Source organism: Alligator sinensis, unplaced genomic scaffold (assembly GCF_000455745.1).
Source record: "Alligator sinensis unplaced genomic scaffold, ASM45574v1 scaffold444_1, whole genome shotgun sequence".
Taxonomy (NCBI): Eukaryota; Metazoa; Chordata; order Crocodylia; family Alligatoridae; genus Alligator; species Alligator sinensis.
This window is the reverse complement of record NW_005841886.1, coordinates 3573363-3584037: the sequence shown is the minus strand read 5'-3', so window position 1 is coordinate 3584037 and position 10675 is coordinate 3573363. Positions and strand designations below refer to the sequence as shown.

Sequence of the window (10675 nt, the reverse complement as noted above, 5' to 3'; positions counted from 1 at the left end):
AGGTCGGAGGGGGTTTGGCTTCTCCACGGCACGTACCTGCAAACCACCCGGGCTGGAGCAGGGGCTCGGGGGCTGCCTTTTTGGGTGCTTTAGCTGGGGAGCGCTGGTTGAATGCTGGCCAGCTCTGCAGCGCTGGCCCCGGGCGTGGACTCGCTCCAGTCCCCGCAGAGAGATTGCACTTCCCCCGCCTCCATCTCTCTGCTTTTTTCTTCCAATCAGCCGGGCTCTTTTCGCTCCTGGATCCTTAGCCAACCTCACAGCCCTTCACAAGTCTCCACTTTTCCATCTGCTCCCTAAGCGGGATTGTCAGGGACAGGCTTCTCCTCTCTTCTTTTAAACTCTCTCGTCTGGCTCTTAACGGGGCTCTCTCTGTCTCTGCCTCTCTCTATGTGCGTGTGTGTGTGTGTGTTTTTTTTTTATTGCTCTTTGCTTTTGCAACACTAGCCAAAAGAAAGGAGGAGGGAAAAGGGAGAGAGAGAGAGCGAGGCAGAGAGAGAGAGCGAGACACAGGAGGAAAAAAAAATCTTACATTAGCAACAATCCTCTTCTGACACTTCCAACAGTCCTCTTCTGGCGTTGGCAGCAGGCACATGAGCCACCAACATTCCCCTTCGCTTTAATTTCAAATGCATGGCCGGAAAAAAAGCATAAAAAGATAAAAAGGTTTGGGTTTTTTTCCCAAGTCCCACCTAGCACGGAAAGAAGAGAGCATTCGGGTTTTCCCTGCAAAGTTCCGAGGCCCGGGCCAAGCTCTTGCACCAGCGCACGGGGAGAAGCAGAACTTACACTGCAAGTGGCTGCCTTGTAAACAAGCGCTCAGGGAAGAAGACAAAAAAAAAAAATAAGGGGGAGTTTTGTTGTGTGTCTCTTGCACCAGGAAATGCACGTACAGACTGAAGTGCGATCACACTCGTCTCCGGGCTGCGTGGCACGCTGGGCTTTCTTAACGAGACCGTGAAATTGACACACTAGTACATTTCACAGCCAGAGGGGCGGGGAAGGGGAGAGTTTTCCTCTCCTTTTTTTCCTCTCTCCTTCTCTCTCTCTCTCTCTCTCTCTCTTAATTTTTTTAATGTAATTTCTCCAACTCCACCTTTGTTGTTATGGGCGTCATCTGCTGCTAGCCAATCCCCTGCCTGAGCTCTGCCTGTCAAATTAATGGCAATCCCAATAAGCAAACGGCTCCTACAGACAAAAAAAATGCAATTAGGTGTTATGAGCTGTTGCAGGGGGGACGGAACGACGACTTAATCTAAAATCCGCAGATTGAGAGGAGGGGGTGCATGACTTCCGTTTCTTTACCAGTGCAAGGATTCTTCTCTCTCCTGCAATTGCTGTTGTGTCCTGTTGCATTGGATATGCATCAGACACCAGGGATCTTTATATAGAGAGGATAGTGTGTGCGTGTACGCACACATATGTATATGCACACACAGGTTTATATATATTTTATTTACATAAGTACACACATATTATATATGGAAAATGGAAGGGTGTATCAGATGGTCCTGCTAAATAAATGTACTACTGTTTTGTCCATTTATAATGATTAATTTAAAGAGCTAGTGACTAGGGAGAACCTATTTTAGAATCAACATCCTACTCAGGATGTTAGGAAACCATGCTCTTAAGAGAGTCCCCCCTCCCCCCACAACCCCTTGGAATTATATACTTGTCATAGGATTCCTGAATGTTTCATTTCCTGCTCTCATGTTGTGCTGTTGAGGTGTGCTAAATGGTGGCTCACCCAGGAGCTACTCTGTTTTGGTGGAAAAAAAATAGCAATCCTCTTGGATTAAGCCTTACAAATTGAAGGTTTGTGCAGTTTGCATAGAAAAGGCCAGATCACTTTTTCTTTTAATCCAAGCAATTCACGTACAGGCAAATGGGCCTGTATTTTTTAAGGCCTATAATTAAAGGTTGCAAGTGCACATTTTAATAGATATTAGAGGTTGGTGAGAAGTGGTTTGCCTATCCCACAAGAGATTTCAAAGTATTTTCTTGTCCCAATGTGTGATGGAAAGTAAAATTTTGGAAGATATTTTGAAATGATTAATCTGGAAAATAACTCAAATTGTGTCAGTTCATAAGTTTCAGTATTTTCATCTTTAAATCTTTTTTAAAAAATCTATGTATTAATTAAAATAGCTACATTAACATAATTTCAAACCAGAAAAAAGATTAACTGTTTTGCTTGGAAAAATCTCTCATTTTGACAATGTAGAAATATTTACTACGTGGGTTTGGTTTGGTTTGTTATTTTTTGGTGTAGGTTTTTTATTCTTAGTTCAGCAAAAGGGACTCTTTTTTTTTTTTTGCAAACAGCTTTCAACAAATTAACATTTTATAACAACAAAAAATGTTCTGATGGAAAAGTCCAGCCCACTTCTAGAAAAATGCATCTCTAACTACCTGATTTGCATCAGAGTTCATGGCAGGCCTGAAAATGTGAGGGTACAATTTTTGCTAGCAAAAGGAATGTCAGCCAATTGCTGAGACATTTTAGTAAAGGTCTGGGATTCCCCACAATATCCTCGGTCAAAATTTTCCTCCTGTTGCTGCTGCTGCATAACAGTGTTTGGCTGTTGTGATCAGGTTGGCTATTATACTCCACTCCAGATGCAGCTTCCTTTCAGCAGTGCTTACTTTATAGAGGTTTTGTGATAGAGGGCCACAAGTAAAGGTGGTGCATGAATATGCCATTATAGCCCCCACTACTTATAAAGCTCTTTGCATTTAATTTGCATTTTTGCACTCATTTCAACCATTGTGCTGTCAGATACGAAATGGGGTGGATAGAGCTGTGTAGCCCATGTATAATGTGTAACAATTCCATCAGGGACCACCAGGGCTAGAATTAGAGCAGCCATACCCAAATCCCCCCACCTCCATTGAGCTTCATGCTGGTGTTAAGGATCTACCAGTACAGAGCTCATGAAAGGATGAGGACCAAAGCCTTTTTTTTTTATTTACACATTGTGTATAAATCCACTGGTGCCAGAGTCTGGGTGAGAGTGGGGCTAAGACCTAGTTCTTAAGTGACATCACCCTAGAAACTCCTTAGTGTCATTATCCTCTTCCTGGTTACAGTTAGAGGGCAGATTGCTGTATAAATAGTCTCACCTGACTGCAGAGCAGCATCAGGTGCAAGCAACAAGCTGACTGGTTGCAGAGCCAGCTAGGCTGAGTATAAAAACCCAGGCCTTGGCCTGCTCAGTATGTTCCACACTGTAATAACTCAGCCTTGCTCTAGCCTGGAGCATTCATATTAACCTATCCTGTCCTCTGTTTGGACTCTCCAGTTCCTGACCTTTGGCCTGACTTGGACTATGAACATGGATATCATTTGTGATTAGAAATGTGACTTTGACTATCTGCTTTTGACTCCTTTGGCCTAGACTGTGGATCTGGATTCTACTGGCTCAGGTACTTGGCTGACCCCACCCTCCACAAGACTGCCCATGTCCCCATCCTTACATTACAGTCACCTATACAGAGGAGTACATTACCAGTACTTGGTACCTGATTACTGAGACAATGTTTCTTCCTTCGGGGGAATACAAACTCTTCCCTCATATAAATGAATTAACATTCATGCACTGCTTTGAGAATGTGAAGCTCTTTATGAGTGTCAGGGCTGTCGTTATGGGGAAGACCAAGGGATGAATCTACACTGATGGGCAGATAATAATTCTAATAGTAGTAGTAAAACTTATCAATTACTGCTATTAAATATTCACTATTTACAAAATTCATGAATATATAAAATATTTTGTATACTACTACAATAATACCTAGCAGTTCCAGGCCCCAGTGTACTCACTGCTGTACAAACAACACGAAGTTGGTCCCTGCCTTGAAAGAATTGTCGACAGCTTCAGATACAAATCTCTTAAGTGTGTAACCTTTTGAAAAAAAAAAGGTTCAGAAAAGCTGACACATGGCAAAGTGCAAGACACTCTACCTTTTGTACTCATGCCTTTGTTTTGAGTAGATTGGATGTTTCTGGCCACTGGAATAGCATGGATATTGGCATAACTGCAGTCTTTGAAATGTTTCCACTCTTCTTAAAAGGTTTTGGTGAATGAAAGCAACATGTCCTAATGGACACTGCACTGCAACTAGAGTCAGGACACCCATGTCCTCCTTCTGATTGCCACTTTCCCTCCTGTGCAGACCTGAGCAAGTCACTTCTGTTCCATTTCCTCCTTCCAAGCCCTGCGCCCCATTCTTGCTTGGGCTTCTCTATTGGGAACATGAGCTTTTGGGGTCATTTATGTGGTACATAGCCCAATAGCTACCTATGCTAAGCTTGGGTCTCCAGTTCTCTCATAATATAAATACTAACAGCAATACATTTTGTACCCAATATATGATTCTCAGCAGATCAGTCCAGACTGGCCTATGCTACCAGTTATGAAACATCCATTTGTACACAAATCATGTTGCCCAAAGGCTGTATTATTCCCCCCAAAGTTGTAATCAAAAGCCCTGCTGCTGTGACCTGATCTGTGCAGCTGGTGTCCTGCACTCAAGTGGAGTTCAGCTGCTTCTTCTAGGAGCTTGTTGAGGATGCAAGGGTCTATCCATTTGAACTGAGTTACAGCATCAGAAACAAAACTCAGGTGTCCAAGGCTGTGAGCCTGCAAACACTTATGCACGTCAATAACTATGAGCAGACCCCCTATGTTTGCTGAAGCTAGTCAGGTGGAGAAACTTACTCGTAGGTACATACATACGTGTTTACAGGACTGGGGTGTAAAACAGTTCACAGCATCGCTTGCTGTCAGTCGCTGTTGGCAGGAATACCACCTCCTTGTATAGGATATGTAGGCCAGCTTCAAAACTTTAATAGCAAACCTCAGTAATTGGCATTTCAGCTTTCCACTGTGTTAGGCATTGACAGAGATGATGGCAGTGGGTATCAGATTGGTATTGTCAGCATGTTTTCCCTGGTAGCAATCAAATCTTATCCTAATTTTTTTTAATGTATTTAATGCAAAACTTATGTCTGAGATCTGGAAACTTGAACTACTTTATTATGCTAAGCTTGTTAAGCCTACTCGCTATCAACTTGGATCAATGCAACCAATTTTATGCAACATGGTTTGCTTAAAAAGACTATCTCAACCTTGAGGCCTGGATTGGATCAGAGCTCAGCCCTGCCTCTGTAGACTATCCAGTATCCAAGTAGTGATGAATACTTGAAGTCACAAGCTGGTAGTAGCATTCAGCTCTACCACAGAATCAAGACCCTGTCCTACAACAGGGCATGAGCCAGTCCTGTTGAATCCAAATGGAATGACTCCCATTCATATATTCCTATAGACATAGGAATGAACAGCCTTTCTTCTGACTCAATTGCCTGCCCTTATGCAGGGTGCAAAGTCATGCACTGAAATATCTGATGCCAGAATTCAGGTTGCCAGGGCAACCCTGATGTGCCTGTGCATTCTGGTACAATCTTTAATTATATGGCCGCTCACGATTTTCTCCAAGGGAGCCCTGATTCCTTCAGTGCTCAGGATGGAGCTGGATCCTGGGATGTATCAGGGTTGTCCAGGGAAGGGTGAAACAGGAGCCCTGCAGCTAGCCTCCTCCTCAATATCCTCCTAAAGCTTTGTCCAGCCATCCTTAGTTGCCTCACGACCCACATTCTCTCATTTTCCCTGCTTCAGGCTCCTTTTCCTAAATTGCTCCCTTCCTTAAACTCCAGCTCTTGTTGCCTTTGCATTTTTTTTTCAGGTAGCTTCCTTCTCTGTGCTGCCTGAGCAGCAGCAGTAGGGGCTTTGCAAGCATAGGAGGGACAGGCTTGTTGCTCCCTCTTCCAGTACTAGGCACCATAGCAACAACCAGAAGAAACTATAGGAATAAAGTCCATTTGTCCCTTGCAGCTCTGGGGTGGAGCAGAGTCAGCTGCCCTGAGGGGATGGTGAGGGCTCAGTCTGATTAGCAGTAAGAGCTCTGAGAGAAGAGAGCATGCTCCATGCAGACAAAATTTTAGGAAAACGTAGGTACCCAATTCTAGCAAGCCTCTACTGAGCATATGCAAACTAACAGGCTTTGTAAAAGCTTATAATAGTGCAGGCCAAACTTCTTGGTAGGCATGCCACAAATTAGCCCTGTTCCTCCCTGGGTGCCACTCTGATCCCCTTCCCCTGTCTGCTCTTCTGTTCTGCTTTCTGCCCTATTTACTGCTGTGTTGCCTGTCTCCTCTGTCACTTGTGACATCCGTGCTGCAGCTTGGCCACCCCAGCTTATAACTTGATCACTTCTTCACAGGGTCATCAAAAACCCCCTGACCCCATTCTCTGCCCTGCCAGCTTCAAGTGCTCCAAATCACAGAGGCATCGGGAAACGTTTTCCCTAATCTTTCTGAAAAATGGTTCAACTACCTTTTGTTGAACATATCAAAAATATTTAGCCTGAAACAGAGATGCTGCGTGGGAAATTTTAACCAGAACTGTAAAAAGTTTGGCAAACTTAGGAAAAATTGAAAACAAGGTATGAGTGGGAAGTGTCAGGCAACATTGGCTATTGCTATCATTAACTGTAAAATATGTGTGACATTGTTACCCCTGCCAGTAATGCATCAGTATTTTTCTCCAAATGTGTTTTTAATGGAGTATGGATAAATTATTATTAAAAAGACTAGAACATCTATTTTATACCTAAGCCCTGGCCAGTGTCATTGCAGCTGGGAAGGTGGTCAAAATCTTTCATTAACTTCTGCTTGTATGATAAATAGCATTAATTCATCACTTTTCTTGTGAAAAGGGGGTAGGGCTGAGTGTCTTTCTCTTTCCTTACTATGCCCCCCAGAATGGGATTCTTCAGAAGTCAATTCTTCTTGAAATCAGTGCTCAATAGTTAAGCCAATGCTACACACTTGAAAATCCCATCCCAAACTTGTCTGAATCAGCCTCCAGATTAGAAATACATACCTGCTACAGAATTTATATGCAGTCTTAGGACTGATTTCAGCTTTACCATTTAAATGCTACTCAGACTATGATGACCTAAGCAGCCATCAGATTCTACCTAGCTGCTATGGTTTGGCTTGCTTACTTCCCTTGTGATTCACTGCTTAAAAAGCATTAGAGCAGAGATGTCTTGAGTTGTGCCCAGTTGAGTGCGACATCAGTAGCTCATCAAACCTAAAGCTATTTTGCCTAAATCAGGGCCGGCTTCAGTGGCTCCGCTATTGCATGCAGAATGGTTTGGATCAAGATGGGGCACAGCTTGCTTGTAATGGTCATATAAACCCAGCAGCAGAGGCCACTGAGGACTTGCTAGTGACATCATGTTACAATGGCTTTCTCCTGTCTCATTCTAGAGGAGGCCAGTTAAAGTGGAAGGGATCCCTGCATAGCTGAGTCCTAACTCATAGATGACAGCGAACATCCCTTTACCCCCTCCTTCCCTTGGCACACATTTCAACATGGACACAGATACAACGCTGAAAAAGACTGATTAATACAGAAGCATGCTGCATAGTCTCCAATCTCCTATGCTTTTGTGCATAGGCTGCTTTCTAGCTAAGTGAGGTAGAGGGATAGATTTTGTCCCCACAGCACTCAGAAGGTAGCTTTGTTCTACCTCTTGGAGACTCGCGTGCTATCCTAGGTTGATTCAGTGGCTGTCAGACAGGGCCAGCCTCATGGTATGAGGGAGTGTGAAAGTGAGGCCAGGGAATATAGTCATTGCAGGGGAAAATGTCTCTTGGGTACACATGTCAAGGGGGGAAGAAGGGAAGCTGAATGTCAGCCCTCTGAGCAAAGGTGCCCTACAGGAAGCAAAAACGCTGGGAACCCCAGTGCATGCAAATATTTGTGCAATGATGATGAGCAGCTGAAAATCTCTAAGGGCTACTGCAGAACAGGCAGGTCAGATCATGACAACCACTTGTGCAGAATTCCTGCAACAGCCTGGTTCCAAGGAGGGAGGATCTTGAAGTTCAGGCTTTGGATTGGGATTCAGAAGGTCTGAGTTAAATGTATGACACTGCCACAGGCTCCCTGTGACCTTGGGAAAATCACTTAAGCTTTCTGAGCCTCAGTTCCCCATGCATACGCTACGGATACTAATACTTCATTTGTCTGTCCTACCTAATTAGACTGTTGGCTCTTTGAGGCAAAGGACCATCTTGTAACAGATATAAAGAGCAACTTTCTGGTGAGGACAGACAAAGAATGATACTGCTTTAAAGGGGAGGAATTTACAGCTTGCCAGCTCATGTCAGCTGCTCCATTGTAACCATTTCATCTGTCTACTCCTATCCTATAGTAAGTGAAGCTGAACTGTGATAATTAGCACTGAAAGAAACAGGGTTAAAGCCGTCTTGGTTTAGCTTTTACTTTCCGCAGGTTAGGAACAAATATGCAAAATAAAGCATATGTACCTGAATCACAGTAAATCCCCTTCACCTTTAAAAGTGTAACATTTTTCAACCATCCATATCTCATTATAATGAAAACAGTAATTACAACAATAACAGACTTGGATTATAAAATTGTAGGCTTGGAAGGGCCCTCAAATGTCATCTACTCCAAACCCAGAAAGAAGCCAATTGGCCATTACATCTTTGAATTGGGGTTGTCTTCCTTGCAGTGTGAATGCTTCACCCTGTGAGCTGTTCTCATCCAGTCAAGCACACCTCAACCATCAAATGCACTGAAAGTGCTCCTAGCAACTAATTTGCCAATAACATGTGAGGTATTGTTTTTTAGACTCATTTTACAGTAGGCACAATTGATCTGATCTTGTTGCCATATGGCAGTTTGTGTCACTGACGCTTGTGCAAGGGGAGTATGAAACATTTGTGTTTGGTAACATTTTTCCAAGAACTTTGTAAGAGACAAAGTGGAGAATCATGCCCGAGGACTCCATTACAAAGGAAGATGCAATTTTAGAATAAAGTTGGATGGCTTATCGACACTACTAAGTTGTGCAATTTTAACTACATTGATGTAGTTAAAGCAGTATGATCCCCTTGGCATATGGGTCATTATAATGGTATAAAGCACCTGTATATCATTGTGTATGGGGAGGAGAATAACTGTACCATTAGAAAGCAGAGGGTAGGGCAAAGTGGCACCACTTCTTAGACTAACTGGTTCAGAGTTGTTGCTTTCATAGGCAACAAGTTACTTTATCAGATTCTGTGCTACCTCTGGGGTCTGTTCCATGAGAAGTCACCTTTCTATTGGTATAGATGCTTCCATGCTTGGGTTACATTGGTGTAATTAGTTTTGAGGGGAAAAAACACACCTCTAGCCGTCATTATACAGGTAATGATGTAGATGGGGCCTTTATTTATCTCACTGGTTATCCAAGTGTTTATGTGCAGAGCACTGCTGGTCCACAGGCCATGGTAGCTGGTAGCAAGACCACAGTGGACCCATGAATCACAGCCTTCCCAATTGAATGTTTGATGTGTGGTGGTCAACGAGACATATTAAGTGTTGTCAGTTGCCTGTTGGAAATAACTTTTTCATCAGAGAACAAAGTAAATATAATTGGGAAATTATATAATCATAGCTCCTAGAGCATATAACTAAGGGCAACAGCCATTTTGCCAGACACTTCTGTATTCTCAGGAAACTGTTCCCTCTTGTCCTGGACCTTACATAACCCTATATATCAGGATAAAAGCTCTACCACCATAGTCTCAGAGCATTTAACACTCTCCCCCCACCACACACACACGTGTACATGCTGCATTGGGTTGTAAATAACCACTCACAGTGAAAATTCAGGCCCTGTACATTTGCCACATGATTTTTCAGAGACCCCTTTGGCCATATAAGTATTAAACTCCAAGTGACTTATCCATAAGAGAAGATAAAAAATGATTAACAGTCTTTCACCTAGGGCCAGACTGGGCTGAATGCACCCCATCTATGAACAGACCATAAGATCCAAGGCCAAAAGACTCTGGGTCCCATCACCCTGTCTAATGGTTGTGAATAGCAAAGCAGGAAAAAAAATCACAGCCAGTTTGTGGAGATGCTGATGCCAGTAAAAGGGCAAATCCATTGAAGGGCTTAGTGGTGAGAGGAGCAATTTCACGTGGCACGAACGCCAGGACACGGTCCCGTGTGGGATGTGCCTTGCAGATAGATGCACATGAAGATCCGGCCTGTGCCCCAAACACTGGCAACCTAAACATGCACATTGCAGAGCGGGTTGGGGAGAAGCAGCTATGTTATTTCCTGCAAACCGTTCCCCTGGCCCTGCTGAGAGAGACCACTCCGCTGGGGGTGGCTCCGCGAGCCGGACAGGCGTCCGCTTCTGCTGGGCTCGAGGCCGTGCCGATGGATTCTTACCATCTGTTGGCAAATGGGTGCACAATTCAGTAAAGCCAAACCTCGTCCCTGCAAACACCCTCCCCAATTGAAGCTCGGCTTCTTCTCCACCCCCTTCCTCGCCCCCAAACTCCCCAGCCCTCCATCCTCAGAGCAGTTAGGCCAAGCCCCACGTCACGTTTACTGCCCCTTCCCTCAGGACCCTGCTCCTGGCAGAAGCACGCAGGGCTGGGGCTGAGCGCAGCTGGGCGGTCGTGCGGACCGGGGGCACCCCCCTTTGTCCGGACACCGCAGCTGCAGCGTGACCTTTGCAACGCCGCAGCGCGCTCCCTCCCCCCGCGCCCGAGCACGAGGCTGCGCAGGCGGAG

At 44.4% G+C, this 10675-nt stretch overlaps 1 protein-coding gene and 1 long non-coding RNA gene across 3 annotated transcripts in view; one reads left to right on the top strand and one right to left on the bottom strand.

Moving 5' to 3' along the window:
• The window catches only part of UBTF (upstream binding transcription factor), a 28538-nt gene extending 27007 nt beyond the window's left edge, over window positions 1-1531 (bottom strand). The window contains exon 1 of one of the 2 annotated variants that reach the window (XM_006017850.3): window positions 37-1531. The gene's annotated coding sequence lies outside the window, so the exon portion shown is untranslated. The remainder of the gene's footprint in view (window positions 1-36) is intronic. The other variant, XM_025196898.1, reaches the window with a different exon arrangement.
• Window positions 1532-3236: 1705 nt separating this feature from the next.
• LOC112549260 overlaps window positions 3237-10675 on the top strand; it is a 30423-nt gene continuing 22984 nt past the window's right edge. The window contains exon 1 of the long non-coding RNA XR_003092636.1: window positions 3237-3426. This is a non-coding gene — a long non-coding RNA (uncharacterized LOC112549260). The remainder of the gene's footprint in view (window positions 3427-10675) is intronic.